This window comes from Mustela nivalis (genome assembly GCF_964662115.1).
Source record: "Mustela nivalis genome assembly, chromosome: 20".
Taxonomy (NCBI): Eukaryota; Metazoa; Chordata; class Mammalia; order Carnivora; family Mustelidae; genus Mustela; species Mustela nivalis.
The window spans coordinates 12,844,344-12,857,443 of NC_139039.1; the positions used below are offsets into that span (position 1 = coordinate 12,844,344).

At 38.9% G+C, this 13,100-nt stretch overlaps 1 long non-coding RNA gene across 1 annotated transcript in view; it reads left to right on the forward strand.

Annotated features, from left to right (window-relative positions):
- The window catches only part of LOC309855135, a 62,751-nt gene extending 49,986 nt beyond the window's left edge, over positions 1–12,765 (forward strand). The window contains exons 4-5 of the long non-coding RNA XR_014306635.1: positions 3,372–3,453; positions 12,487–12,765. This is a non-coding gene — a long non-coding RNA (uncharacterized lncRNA). The remainder of the gene's footprint in view (positions 1–3,371; positions 3,454–12,486) is intronic.
- The last annotated feature ends 335 nt before the right edge of the window (positions 12,766–13,100 follow it).

Here is a 13,100-nt window from a genome sequence, read left to right on the forward strand (position 1 = left end):
AGGACAGGTTGTAAAAAGATTTAGGAAAAGTTGGGGAAACGTGGAGCTTCATAAACGCTCATGTCATTAAATACTACAGTTTGGTTGTAATAAAGAAAATGTATTGTGAGCCTGGTTATCTGAAAGGAAATGAAATAAAGGATGGCTCACTCTTTGGTTGCAAAGGGGCCTATGGATATTTGCCAAACTACATACATACATTACCAAAAGATGTCCTTCTACCAGTCTACTCAAAGCACCTTTGTTCAATTGGGCTCTTCACATGATTTGGGTTTTGCCTACTATTCCTTCTATTTTAACACATTAAGAGCTATGTTTCTTATATGCCAAAGGTTATTTTCCCCTTTTATAGATGAGGGCAATACTGTCCAATTTCCCTTAAAATTTGAAATGAAAAATTAGAAGTCATGAATAGATCATTTCTCTGAGTTATATCCATTGCCAATCACGATGATCTAAATATTCATCCTGAAAGTGTGATGGAGTATTTTGGAAAAGTCTAAGCCTGTAAAACATTGAGTTGAACAAAAATCTCTCTGATTTCTTCCATAAGGAGGCAGCTTTTCAGTGGTGATCTCAAACTGAGGAAGAGACGAATGGTTTCCTGGCTCATCAGCATCACAAATATTAGCTGGGCATGAAGAGTGATGCAGTCAGTAGATATAATCTGACACAAGAGTTTTATCCTGGAAGCTCACAGCCTCGCTGTGACCTAAATTACACACACATGTACACATACAATTTCCAATGACATCAGTCAAAACTTCCTGTGAGCAACTGGGAAAGAGACTTGGCCTAGAATCCCAAGAAACCCAACCTGAGGTTTTAAACTATACTTGTTCCCAGTGCTTTGCAACTGATTCAGTTTCCAACAAAATTATCACTGTCCCTGGTTCCAATAGCAAACAGAAGGGAGAACTGAATTAGGAAGGAGAAATATTTTGTTGAAAACAATGGCATGACTCTGTGAGAACATTTCAGAGGGGCCCCAAAAGATGGAATCCAAAGGTGCTATTTTCAAGATCTGTCAGGTTACCTGGACACAGATGTTCCATGCAGCTACGTTAGGAGGTGAAAAGTGAGCAGGGGTGGGGGATGGGCATGAAGACACACTAATGCCTCCACTTCACTTCAATCTCATTTTCTTTCCTGAAACCAAAGCTTGATTTGCTATTTGGCTCAAGGAGCAGAAGAGGACCGAGGAAGTCACAGTGCATTTCTATTTCTTGTCCAGTTTCCAGTCCCTTGTCAGTAGAGTTGAACCTTGGATGGCCTAGCAACGTCCCCATGGAGGTCTGCTTGGCAAAGAGAGGGAAGGCGCTTGTGTTGGAGGACAGCCTTCTGTAGATTTCAGCCCACAAACTGTCCATCCCCTCTGACCCCTGTCAGTACTACAACGGGAAGAACAAGATAAAGAAAACTCCCCTTCTCATCAAAAAGACAAGAATTTTACGTATAACAGTCACTAGACAGTGCCTCCTTGGCCAATGTCCAGGCTGGCTACAGAAATTTGTCTGCAACAAAACAAATAAAGGCAGCCCTGTGATTCGAGCAGTGGGTGGTCTAAGTCCACATACACAGCAGCTTCTCCATGACTGACAAATGTCACAATTAGTGGATTACTGGGTCAACCATATGAAAATATCCTTTAAAGAAAACATAGTTTAAAGTCACCATTACTGACACACCAGAATGTTTATCTCTACCAGAGGTTAGACTGCATTATAATGTGAAATTATTTAATTGCCAAAATTTATCTACTTTTTCAAAATAAGGTTCTGGATCAAGGGTGCTGAAGAGAATTGCCTGTAATACAGTGAGCTATTTTTAAGAGTAGCCAAGAAAAGAATTCAGATCTTCTGCTGGCTATTCCTGGTTTAATGATTCACCTTTGGTAGACACACTGCTTGTGCTGGATTACATACAAGTTGGCATGACATCTAGAAAGTTTTGAACAGATTGTCCCCAGGCCATGCATATCCTTAAGTAAGAATCAACTAGTTGTCTTTTGCTAACAAGTATGAGATAAATGGGAGAGGAATTAAGCTCCCTAAGATTCTAGAGAAATCTATGGATATACCCACGCCTGCCACCACATTCCAAACAGCCTCGTCTGAAGGCTCTGTTTCTTACTGAGTTAGCCTGGAAGTCTTATCTGGAATAAAATCTAAGAAAATCCAACATTCTGGAGAACTCTGGGGCTTGCAAAGAATATCCACAGTGGTGTGGAAACTCCACTTTCCAACTGAACCTCCTGGAGTTCTGAGACTTATTTTAAATTAGAGCAGGGCAAAAGTGTAGAAAAGTGTAGACACAGTGTCTCTCTCTGTTTTAGAGATTTTCATTTATTTGAGAGAGAGAGAGAGAGCACAAGGGGAGAGTGAGAGGGAGAAGCCAGACTTCCCGCTGAGTAGAGAGCCTGATGTGGGACTCGATCCCAGGACCCAAGCTGAAGGCAGATCCTTAACCGACTGAGCCACCCAGGTTTCCCCATCCCCTGTCCCGGCTTTTTTTTTTTTTTTTTTTTAAATAAAGGCCTAAGCAATATAGACATAAAACGAGGGAGGAGAAACTACAATAAACCTTGAAAATGAAAAATCTTAATGCAATGGAAATATTTAGAAAAAAAGACACATAGGATATAGTTCAAATGGGACCTGGAGTAGGGAATGCATAAGGCTGCATACATACATACATACATACATACGAGACAGCACCACTTAGTGGTTACAACATCAGATTCTGAATTCACACAGATCTGCCTTTGAATTCCAGTTCTTCATTCATCGGATGTGTAGCCTTAAGAACAGTACTTAAAACTCTTTCACCCAAGTTTTTTTTTTTAATTTATTAAAAAGAATAACCAACCAATCTCATAGATTCCCATGAAGCTTTTCAGTGGAATGATGCATGTACACAGCTAGATTTGAAGCCTGGCACAGATTAAGTGCTCCATAAATTTGGTGAAAGTTTTCTTGAAATGATGTAGTCAGAGTCTAAAAGAAAGTGAAAAGGAGGGACAATTTATTTGGTGGACAGTCGCAGGAAGCAATTTAGATATAAGAAATAGTATGAAAAAAATGCCAAGAGGTATGGTAGCCACGTTACTTGAAAAAACAAATTAGTACACACGACTTGAGAGTAGGAGCGAGGACTGCTATTGGGGTCACCACAGGAAATCTGGGAAAGATCATCATTGTAGGGAAGTACAGATTATATTCACAAAGGAGAAAATTCTTTCACTGAATGCTAGGAGAAATTACTGTCTTTTCTCAGGTTCTATTTTTGGGTTACTACCAATTCTAAGTTACTTAAAGCTTCATATATTCATTTGGCTCTTTTTTTTTCTATTTGTATTTCTTTATGCATAGATTTTGATCGTTTGGCTAACTGCTAACATTCCATCAAAAGAATGGAGAAGAGATTAAAAACCAACAAATCTTGACTTCCTACGTGAGTATAATGGCTACCAGGACACAGGATTAAGAATCACAGCAACTTCTCTATCAGAAAATACACTCTGACAGCAGAAAAGTTTGATTTTAGATGCTGGTGATGTCTTTAGACACTATGCCTGCAATTTAGTTCTGCCCTAGTGTATATGCCTAATTTCTTGAAATGAAGACTTTCAGGAATTATAAAGTATAAGCATTGTGCTACGTAAGGGTTAAGGGTGCAAAGGGAAGTGAATAGTAGTGGGGAGGTAATAATCAAATATGGTGCAAAGGAGACAATAAAGTTTAAAAAAAAATCTTAGATATAAAATAAACATAAACAGAGCTGTGGAGATTGAGTACAGGAAAAAGTCATCACTGAGAAGTGCTTTTAGCTGGGAACTAACTGATGGGAAGAAGCTAGACCCTCCCAGATTGGAAGAAATGATGTTCTAGGCAGACAGTACTAAGTCCTGGGCAGCAGCCAGCTTTCTGTATTGGAAAGACAAAAAAAGAAGTATAAGGCATAAAGAAATGAATTGAAGAAAAAATTATTTACTAGTTAAGACTATGTATTAGTTAATATTAATTAAGCAGAATAAATTAGTATATTAATTAATTGCAGTCTGCCATAAAGTGATATTATCTAAATTGATATGGTATCAGCTCATATTATAATATGGGAGATTTGTAATAGTATTCTTCCTATTTCATCCCCTAATCCTTTGTGCTCTTGTTGTCATATCTTTCCTACCACATATTTATGCATATCATAATAATATTTTTTCTTTGAAAATCAATTGCTTCAAATCATTATGAGTTAAAAAAAACATATAGTCATATAGTTACTTGAATATTTACTAATTCCTGAATCCTTTCTTCTTATGGATCCAAATTTTTAACTGATATAACTTTTCATAAGCCTAAAGAACTTCACTTAGCACCTATTGTAGATAAAAATTCTCACCAAAATGAAATCTTGCCATTTGCACTGAAATAAGTCAATCAGAGAAAGCCAATTATCATATGATCTCTCTGTTATGAAGAATTTGAGAAACTAGACAGAGGATCATAGGGGAAGGGAAGAGAATCTGCTCAGGAAACAAACTGAGAGTTGCTGGAAGGTGGAGGGGTGCAGAGGGGGAGGGATAGGGTGGTTGGATTATGGACAATGGGGGGGGGGTATGTGCTATGGTGAGTGCTGTGAATTGTGTAAGACTGATGATTCACAGACCTGTACCCCTGAAACAAATAATACATTATATGTTAATTTTTTAAAAAAAGGAAAAAAATTCTCAGCAAGCTAGGAATAGAAAAGAATATACTCAAACAGATAAATACATCCAAAAATAGTGCTATGGGTAACATCACATCATAAATGATGGTGAAAAACCAATGCTTTATCTGAAAATTTGGGTGCAAGGCATGGATGTGCACTCTTAACCTCTTCTGTTCAACACTGTACTGCAAGTTTTAACCAGTGCAATTAGGCAAGGAAAAAATAAAAATCCTGGCTGCAAAAGATAAAGTAAAATTCTCTTGATTCATAGACAACATGATCATCTATGTGGGAAGACTAAGGAATCTACATAAGAGATGTGAAAAGTAATAAATGAGTTTAGTAACTTGAAAAATACAGTGAACCCTATCAAATAAAAAAAGGAAATTCAAAAAACTATTTACAAGAGCATTAAAACAAGGCATACTTAGCCACAAATCTAGCAAAATATTGCAAGATTTGCTTGCTGAAAGTTGCAAAACATGATGAGAAAAATAAATATCTTAAATGTATGGAGAGCTGTATTGGTGATCATAAGTCATTACAAACCTGTGCAGTTTAAAATCTGTACATAACTTGCCTGGATAAAACTTTTTAAAGAATAAAAAGATGAAATAAAAATGTTTTTAGTCAAACAAAAATGAGGTAATTCATTACTAGCAGATGAACATGAATGGGAATACCCCAGTCATTTTTCAGGCAGAAATTAACAGGTGTTGATAAAGACGTGAGCTCATAAGCTGCAGGTGACAATGTACATTGATACAATCTTTAAAAACTGTTAGGGCTTATCTCTAAAACCAATGACCCAGCAATTCTACATCTCCCTTTACCTAGGACTATACATTTGTAGTGGATTTTACAATAGAGGATATTCCTTGTACATCTGCTGCTCCCAGAGAAGATGGGCGATTTTAGACCAAGGTCAGAATAGAAGAAGTAAAAGCTCCATTTAGATGGTGTGACTGGTAGATGTTGTTCCATGATGGAACCTGGGCTTCTCAGCACAGCTGAGAATCAAGGAAGGTTACCAGGGAGGGGGTGATGTAAAGGTGATGTAAAGCTGAAGACTACCCCCCAGGACCATGTGACCTTGCTTGCTTGCTCTAACTACCCTTCCTAGCCTTCATAGAGTCACAGCTCCTGACTTGCCCAGTAACTTATTAACCCCTGCCAATCCAAGGCCATGGAAATAACTCCTGGCTGTCTCACTACTTGATTTTAATTAAAGCTAAATCTGTTCTCTGATAAACCAAAAATCCACCACGCTTGTTATAAATGGCACCCTTCTACATTCATTTTTTTTTTTTTTTACTCAAATACTTGGCTTTTCTTTCCAAAGCTTTTAATCAGCATTTACTATGTTCTTAACCCTTTCCTGGCACAGCATGCTGAGCACAAGGTTAGGAGAGCAGCAAAAGCAAAGGAGCTGAGATGAATGAGAAAACAATATGCTGCTTGGGAATTAAATGTAATCTAGTCTTACTGGACTTTAGTGGGAAAGGAGCTGGGTGAGGGATGAAGCTAGAAAGGTAGGCCATCCCCGGATTGTGAAGGATTTCACACATAGGCTTGGATTTTCAACTTTTTTTTTAAAGCAATTATCACGGGTTTTTATCACTTCACTCATAATTATAAAGATTGAAGACTCCAATCACCCTTTTTTCCTTTCTTTTTCTCTTCCTTCTTTTTCTCTTTCTTTCTTTCTTTCAGCTAAGACTTTTTGAAAGGCAAATGCTCTCCAGAAGTTCAGGATTTTCTCTCCATAAATATATTCACATGAGGAATATAAAACTATATTTTGGAAAACAATGTGGGATTTCTTCTATTTAATCTGTGCTTGACACAGAGTAGTAAGAAAGGATCCAGTTTCCTCTCATTGGTCTTGGTTTTCATACCATAAGCACTGATCCAGTTACTACCAAGACCATTCTCCACAGGCTTCATTATCTACTTCCTTTGCAGGTTTGTGTTGGAATGTTTTAAAAACTCTATCCAGGGATGATTTAATGAAAGGAATTAAGTCTATCTAAAAAGTGAAAAGAAAGCATTTCATTTAATTCCTGTTCTGACTGTGTCATTCACTCCTTCACTGGTTCTTTAAGATCTTCATTACACTGACCATTCCCTGTTCTCCCCATCTGTCTATGACTATTTGTTTCCATTTGTTTTGCAATCAAGGTAAGACCTATGGATCATCACTTCAAACTTTCTGTGTATCCGTTAGTTTTTTTACAGCTTTGTATTTCTACCCAGTAAAACCCAAATGAGCATCTTTAAGTCCAGGGGGTGAGAGAAAGGAAATGTGAAGTATGGAAACACAGTTAGGTAGGGAAGGAACAGACTAGAAGTAGGAAGTCCCCCATGATGCTCTACCTGTAATCTAGGCAAGAAATGAGAAGAGCCTGAACAATGAAAGTGGGACATAAAGCTCCAAGATCTGATTCTAGGGACATCAACAAGGTACAATTAGAAGACTCTGTTTGTTGCTTTTTCAGCAGCATAATGGCAGGTACGGTCACTAAAATTGGTAACAGAGAAAGAGTAGACTTTGGTAAACAGGATAAAGTCCACTCTAGCTAAGAATTTGAAATCCTTGTGAAGCTTCCAAATAGAGCTTTTCAGGAGTTCAGGAGAGATGCTGTGGGTTGCATAAATGATGTATTGAGTCATTAGCATGGAAGTGGTAATTGGAGCCATGGGGTTTAATTAACCTATAAAAAGAAAATGGGTTGAGAAAGAATAGGAGGGACTCAAGGACCAGAACAGAAGAGTCCATTAAGGAAAGGTATCAAAAAGCCAAGGGAAAAGAGGGGATCGCAATGCTGAATAATGAGCAGAAACAAACACTACAGAGAGTTCAAGAAAGATGAGAACAGAACATATCTTTTGGATTTAGCAATAAAGAGCTCATTATTGACTCAGTCAAAATATGCGATCATATTTAAGGGTGGAAACCATGCCTGGAATAGTTTGAGAAGCATATGATGTGATAAAATAGAGATTGTTATCCAGTAACCTAACTGTAAAGGCAAAGAGGACAAGAGGGGGACAGTGCATGGATGGAGCAGTCTTCTAAAGGCGGTAACAACCCGAGTGTGTGTGGGTGTCGATGGGAAACCAGTGGAAGATAAGGAGAGATGGACGATTTAGGAGAAGATGGGGAAACCGATGGAGCGAGATCTGTGGACCATGGGTGGGGATGGGAGCCAGGACATGGGCAGGAAGGTTCATTTTAAGATTGAACAAGAGTTCCCTGTTGCTTTAATTTAAAAGGTAAGGATTAAGGGTGAAAACAGGGTCTGGCTTGGGAGCAGGAAATAGTTGGAATTTCTTCCCAGTGGCACCTCTTTCTTCCTTTTTAAATTTAATTAACATATAATGTATTATTAGTTTCAGAGGTAGAGTTCAGTGATTTATCAGTTGCATATGGGACCCAGCGCTCATTATTACATCAAGTGCCCTCCTCAATGTCCATCACCCAGCCACCCCACCCCCAGCCACCTTCCCTCCAGCAATCCTCCGTTTGTTTTCTAGAGTTAAGAGTCTTTTATGGTTTGTCTCCCTCTCTGATTTTGTCTGATTTTATTCTTCCCTCCCTTCCCCTATGATCCTCTGTCTTGTTTCTTAACTTCCACATATGAACGATATCATGCCATAATTGCCTTTCTCTGACTGACTTATTTTGCTTAGTGTTCCATCCACATCATTGCAAACAGTAAGATTTCATTTTTTTTGTGGCTGAGTAATATTCCATTGTATGTATGTACCACATCTTCTTTATCCATTTGGTCCCTGCCCACCAATATTTATAACAGCAATGTCCACAATAGCCAAAATATGGAAAGAGCCCAGATGTCCTTCAACAGATGAATGGATAAAGAACATGTGGCACCTATTTCTAATATGAGTTATTTTAAGGAAGTGAAGGAGGAAGTCAATATCAAGAGCTGAAAGATACTAGGGCAGAAGAGAAGGAAACTGAAGATGAGGACCCAGCCCAGACTGGTGACTGCAGATGTGTTATTTTAGATCACTAACCCTGCCTTCCTAACAGAATCTCCTGGGGAAGTTTAAACAATACTTATTCCCAGTTTCTCACCCAAGAGATACTGATTGTTCTGGACAGAACCATTTTTGAAAGCCCCCTAGCTGATTCTAATGACCAGCTGCAGTTCAGAAGGTACTGCCCTGGTCCCTTCGGTTCTGTGCATTAGCAACAGCAGGGTTCAGCAGTCCAGGTATGAAGCAGGGGGCAGGTGGTCGAATTGATCAGAGCTGCAGTTCTGCCGGGAAGATTCAGAGGAAGGACAAGGGAAGGGTATTGAAAGGGTGTTCTAGAGTCTCGGCTGAGACAAGAAAATGGAGACATGAGGTAATAAAAAGATTATGAGAAAATAGGGTAGCTAAGGAGTGGTGAACACATATGGAAAAAGTAAGAGGGTGATTGACCTGGAGACAATGAAGAAAAGAGCATCCTCTTTCAACTTTTGGATGATCTAAAGCCACTCCTTGGGAACATGCCCTTGAAGATACTTTTTATTTATTTATTTATTTTGGAGAAAGAATGAGAGAGAGGGGTGCGGGGATGGGCTGAGGGAGAGGGAGAGAGAGAATCTCAAGCAGGCTCCATGCCCAGCATGAAACCCAATGTGGGGCTTGATCTCACGATCCTGAGATCATGACCTGAGCTGAAACCAAGAGTTAGATGTTTAACCAACTGAGCTGCCCTGGTGCCCCCCAGAATACTTTTTAAATGATTTCAGTGAAAAACTATAAAAAATAGAGTTTATTTATTTAAGATTATTTATTCATTTATTTATTTGAGAGATAGTGAGCAAGAGAGAGAACACAAGCAGGGGGAGTCGCAGAGGCTGAGGGAGAAGCAGGCTCCCCATTAAGCAGGGAGCCCGACGCAGAGTTCCATCCCAGGATCCAGAGATTATGACCTGAGCAGGTGCTTGACTAACTAAGCCACCCAGGTGCCCCGAAAATAGAGTTTCTAGAGAAGCAGCAATGAGGTCAATGCTTCAGTTCTAGAGGAGCAGAAAGTGTAGACAGTGGGGAAGAAGTCTGCTTAAAAGTATACCTGTATCTATTTATATAAAGTTGCTTATTCTTCATGTATCAGCCTCAGTTTATTAGTAACTAAGAATATTTAGCAACTAAAGAGGTGATGGAATATTCAAGTTCAATGTGTATTAGGGAGTAGTATGATTTTGAGATAATCCCTCCTCTGGAAGGAGCGACATGAATAATGCTTTTCTCTAAAGAAGGGATGTGATTAGTAAAATTTAGAGACTCCAGGTATATTATTATTAAGTTAGTAGAATGACCTTAAGTAATCTGCATATAGTGTGAGTTTTTAAACAATCGAGGCCCCAGAATGAGATGAATGATACACAAGGCACAAACAGACCTTGAAACAAAACCCGCTTATATTTCTGTAAGAGTCCAGGACAGAAATGTGAACTATTCTTTTATTTTTTTAAGAAGGAATATTTATTCCCAATGTGATAATACAAAGAATATGAGCATTGTTCCAAAAGAAATGTGAACTATTCTTAACAGGAGAAGTAACAGTAAGATGGGGAAGGCAGCAGAGGCCTTTAGATCCCGCAGCCACACAAATAACAAAGTTTTGATAACGGCCCGAGAGGAGAGAAAGAAAAACGAGTTCTAAGAATGCTCACGGTATTTCACAAGGAGTCCTAGGAAAAAGGCTGAGCGGTGTTCATTGGAATTTTCCCCATTGTTCTCGCTCATTAAAACTGGCCCTGTTTTGTCTCCCTCTGAGACTGTTTGAATTGTAGATTCTGATGTCCTTTGAACTTTGTTCTTTGATAAAAGTTGGGCAAAAAACACATGCCACACACAACTGTGGACCTGAGATGTGAGACTCGTGATAGTTCTGGAGAGAGTTTCCTGCCCTAATGCTGAAAAAGGAAGACAACTGTTCAAACTGACCAGGAGCAAAATATTTCCATGGTTAGTCATTAATATTTGCCAAGAGACATCAATGAACTGCTAGCTTCTAAGATTCAAGGAGTATTTCGAAAGATCCTGTTTCCCATTCCCATCAGGCTGACAGGGCCGAAGGACACAGAACCCAGGATTGGGCTCCATCAGGACACTTCACCAATATAGCTCCTGGAAAAAAAAAAAAAAACAGTTTTTCTGTAAGTTTGTCCTCAAATGATAGGGCTTTTGAGTAAGCTAAAACTGAGCATATGACAAATAAGGAAGAGTATGGTGGAGTTTTATTTTTTCTGTCTAGATTTCCCTCTATGACTTTTTTCTTCCTTCTTGCAAATGTCAGACTATATATCTAGGCATTTATGATTCAGAGTTCTCTTTGATGAACACTTTTATAAAGGGGATAGTTTTAAATGACTGAGGTCTGTGTTCCTTTTTCTTTCCCAACAGGCTGAGTCTGAGTCTGAGTAAATTTATGGGGCCTCTCTATTACAGCTAGCTGCCTTGTGTTGCATTCGTTACCCAGATCACTCTTCCTTCATAACTGTAATACATAAAAACTAAAATATGGCTCAAGGGGTTTCAGTTGAACCCCATATATTTGAAGGGAATTTTTGAGCACAGAATGTAAAGGCTATCTTGTTCTCAGGGGTCTGATGTGACAGCAAAACAGATTCGAGAAGAATAATGCTCCTCACTTCTAATGTGAAACAACCCAGGGAGCTGATTCATTGAGCTCCATTTGGGAGGAAGACAGGTTGGGATCCTGAATAAAGCACTTCACGCACCTCTGACCCAGGAAGTGAAATAATGATGAGGTGACATGGACTAACAGGAAGGCAGGGAGTGAAATCTGCGTGACTAGGTCTCCAGGGAGAAGTGGTCAGGACCTCCCACCCCCGCCTTTTTCGTGTGGCCAAACATACTGAGGAAAGGTAGACTGGACTGACTGAATGCTAATATACCCAAGAATCAAACATGAAAGTAAGAGAGTAGTATGTTTAGTTTCTACATGGCTACCAGCAACATTTTTTCAGTATAATCACGCCCAACTCAACACAATTAATCTAGTATTTGGTAAGTTTTCTGACTTTTGCAGAGAAAAAAAATGGTTTTAATAAGAAACCCAATCAGCCTAGTTAAAATCTGCTGTATTTTGAACATTCACATCATCCTTGGACTTTGATTTTCACAGGATTTAGCAAAGTTCTTGAATCACTTGGAAATAAGGACACAAACCACACAACTGTGTGTATTACTCATAGAGTTAACTCTGTTTTTCTCTTGACGCAGCCGTTTTGATGGCAGGAACCAAATGATACTTTATATTATTTAGAAGTAGGGACAACTTCACACCTATTAGAGTAGCTAAAATGAAAAATAGTGACAGTACCAAATGCTGGCAAGAGTGTAGAGAAAGTGGATCTCTCATACATTCCTGGTGGGAATGTGAAATTGTACAGCTATTGTGGAAAGTAGTTTGAGTTTCTTGAAAAATTAAACGTACATGAGCGATATGATTCAGCAATCATACTCCTCGGTATTTACCTCAGAGAAATGAAAATTATATCCGCACAAAGACTTATTCATAAATGTTCATAGCAACTTTGTAGGTAATAGGGAAAAACTGCAAACAACCTAGATGTCCTTCCGTGTAACAATGGCTAAACAAACTTTGGCATATTCATAACATGGAATTACTACTCAGCAATAAGAGGGAATTTTTATTTATTTTATTTATTTAAAATATTTTTATTTTTATTTTAAAATAAAAATTTTTATTTATTTATTTGACAGAGAGGCACTGCCAGCAGGGGCGGAGGGAGAAGCAGACTCCCCACTGAGCAGGGAGGCGGACAAGGGACTCCATCCCAGGACCCTGAGATCCTGACCTGTGCCAAAGGCAGATGTTTAACCAACTGAGACACCCAGGTGCCCCAAGGGAATGAACTTTTAGCGCACATTGTGCTGGGAATTGTGAATTGTGCTGAGTGGAAAAAAAAAAGCCAATCTCAAAAGGTTGTATACTGCATGATTCCATTTATACAATATTCTCAAAATGATAAAATTATAGGGACTGAGAACAGATCAGTGATTGCCAGGGAGGGGTGGAGTGAGGGAGAGTGGGTGTGATTATCAAAGAGTAATGCAAGGGAGATCTTTCCAGTGATGGAACAGTTCCCTGTCTTGACTGTGGTGGTGGTTACAGGAGTCTGCACATGTGATCAAACTGCCCAGAACGCACACGCACATGCACATAATACAGGTGAAACCTGAATAAGGTAAGTGAATTGCAACAATGTCATTTTTCCTAGTTTGGAAATTGTACTACAATTAATGTAAGATATTATCATTGGGAGAAATTAGGTGAAAAGTACATGGTACCTCTTTAATATTTTTGCAACTCTCTG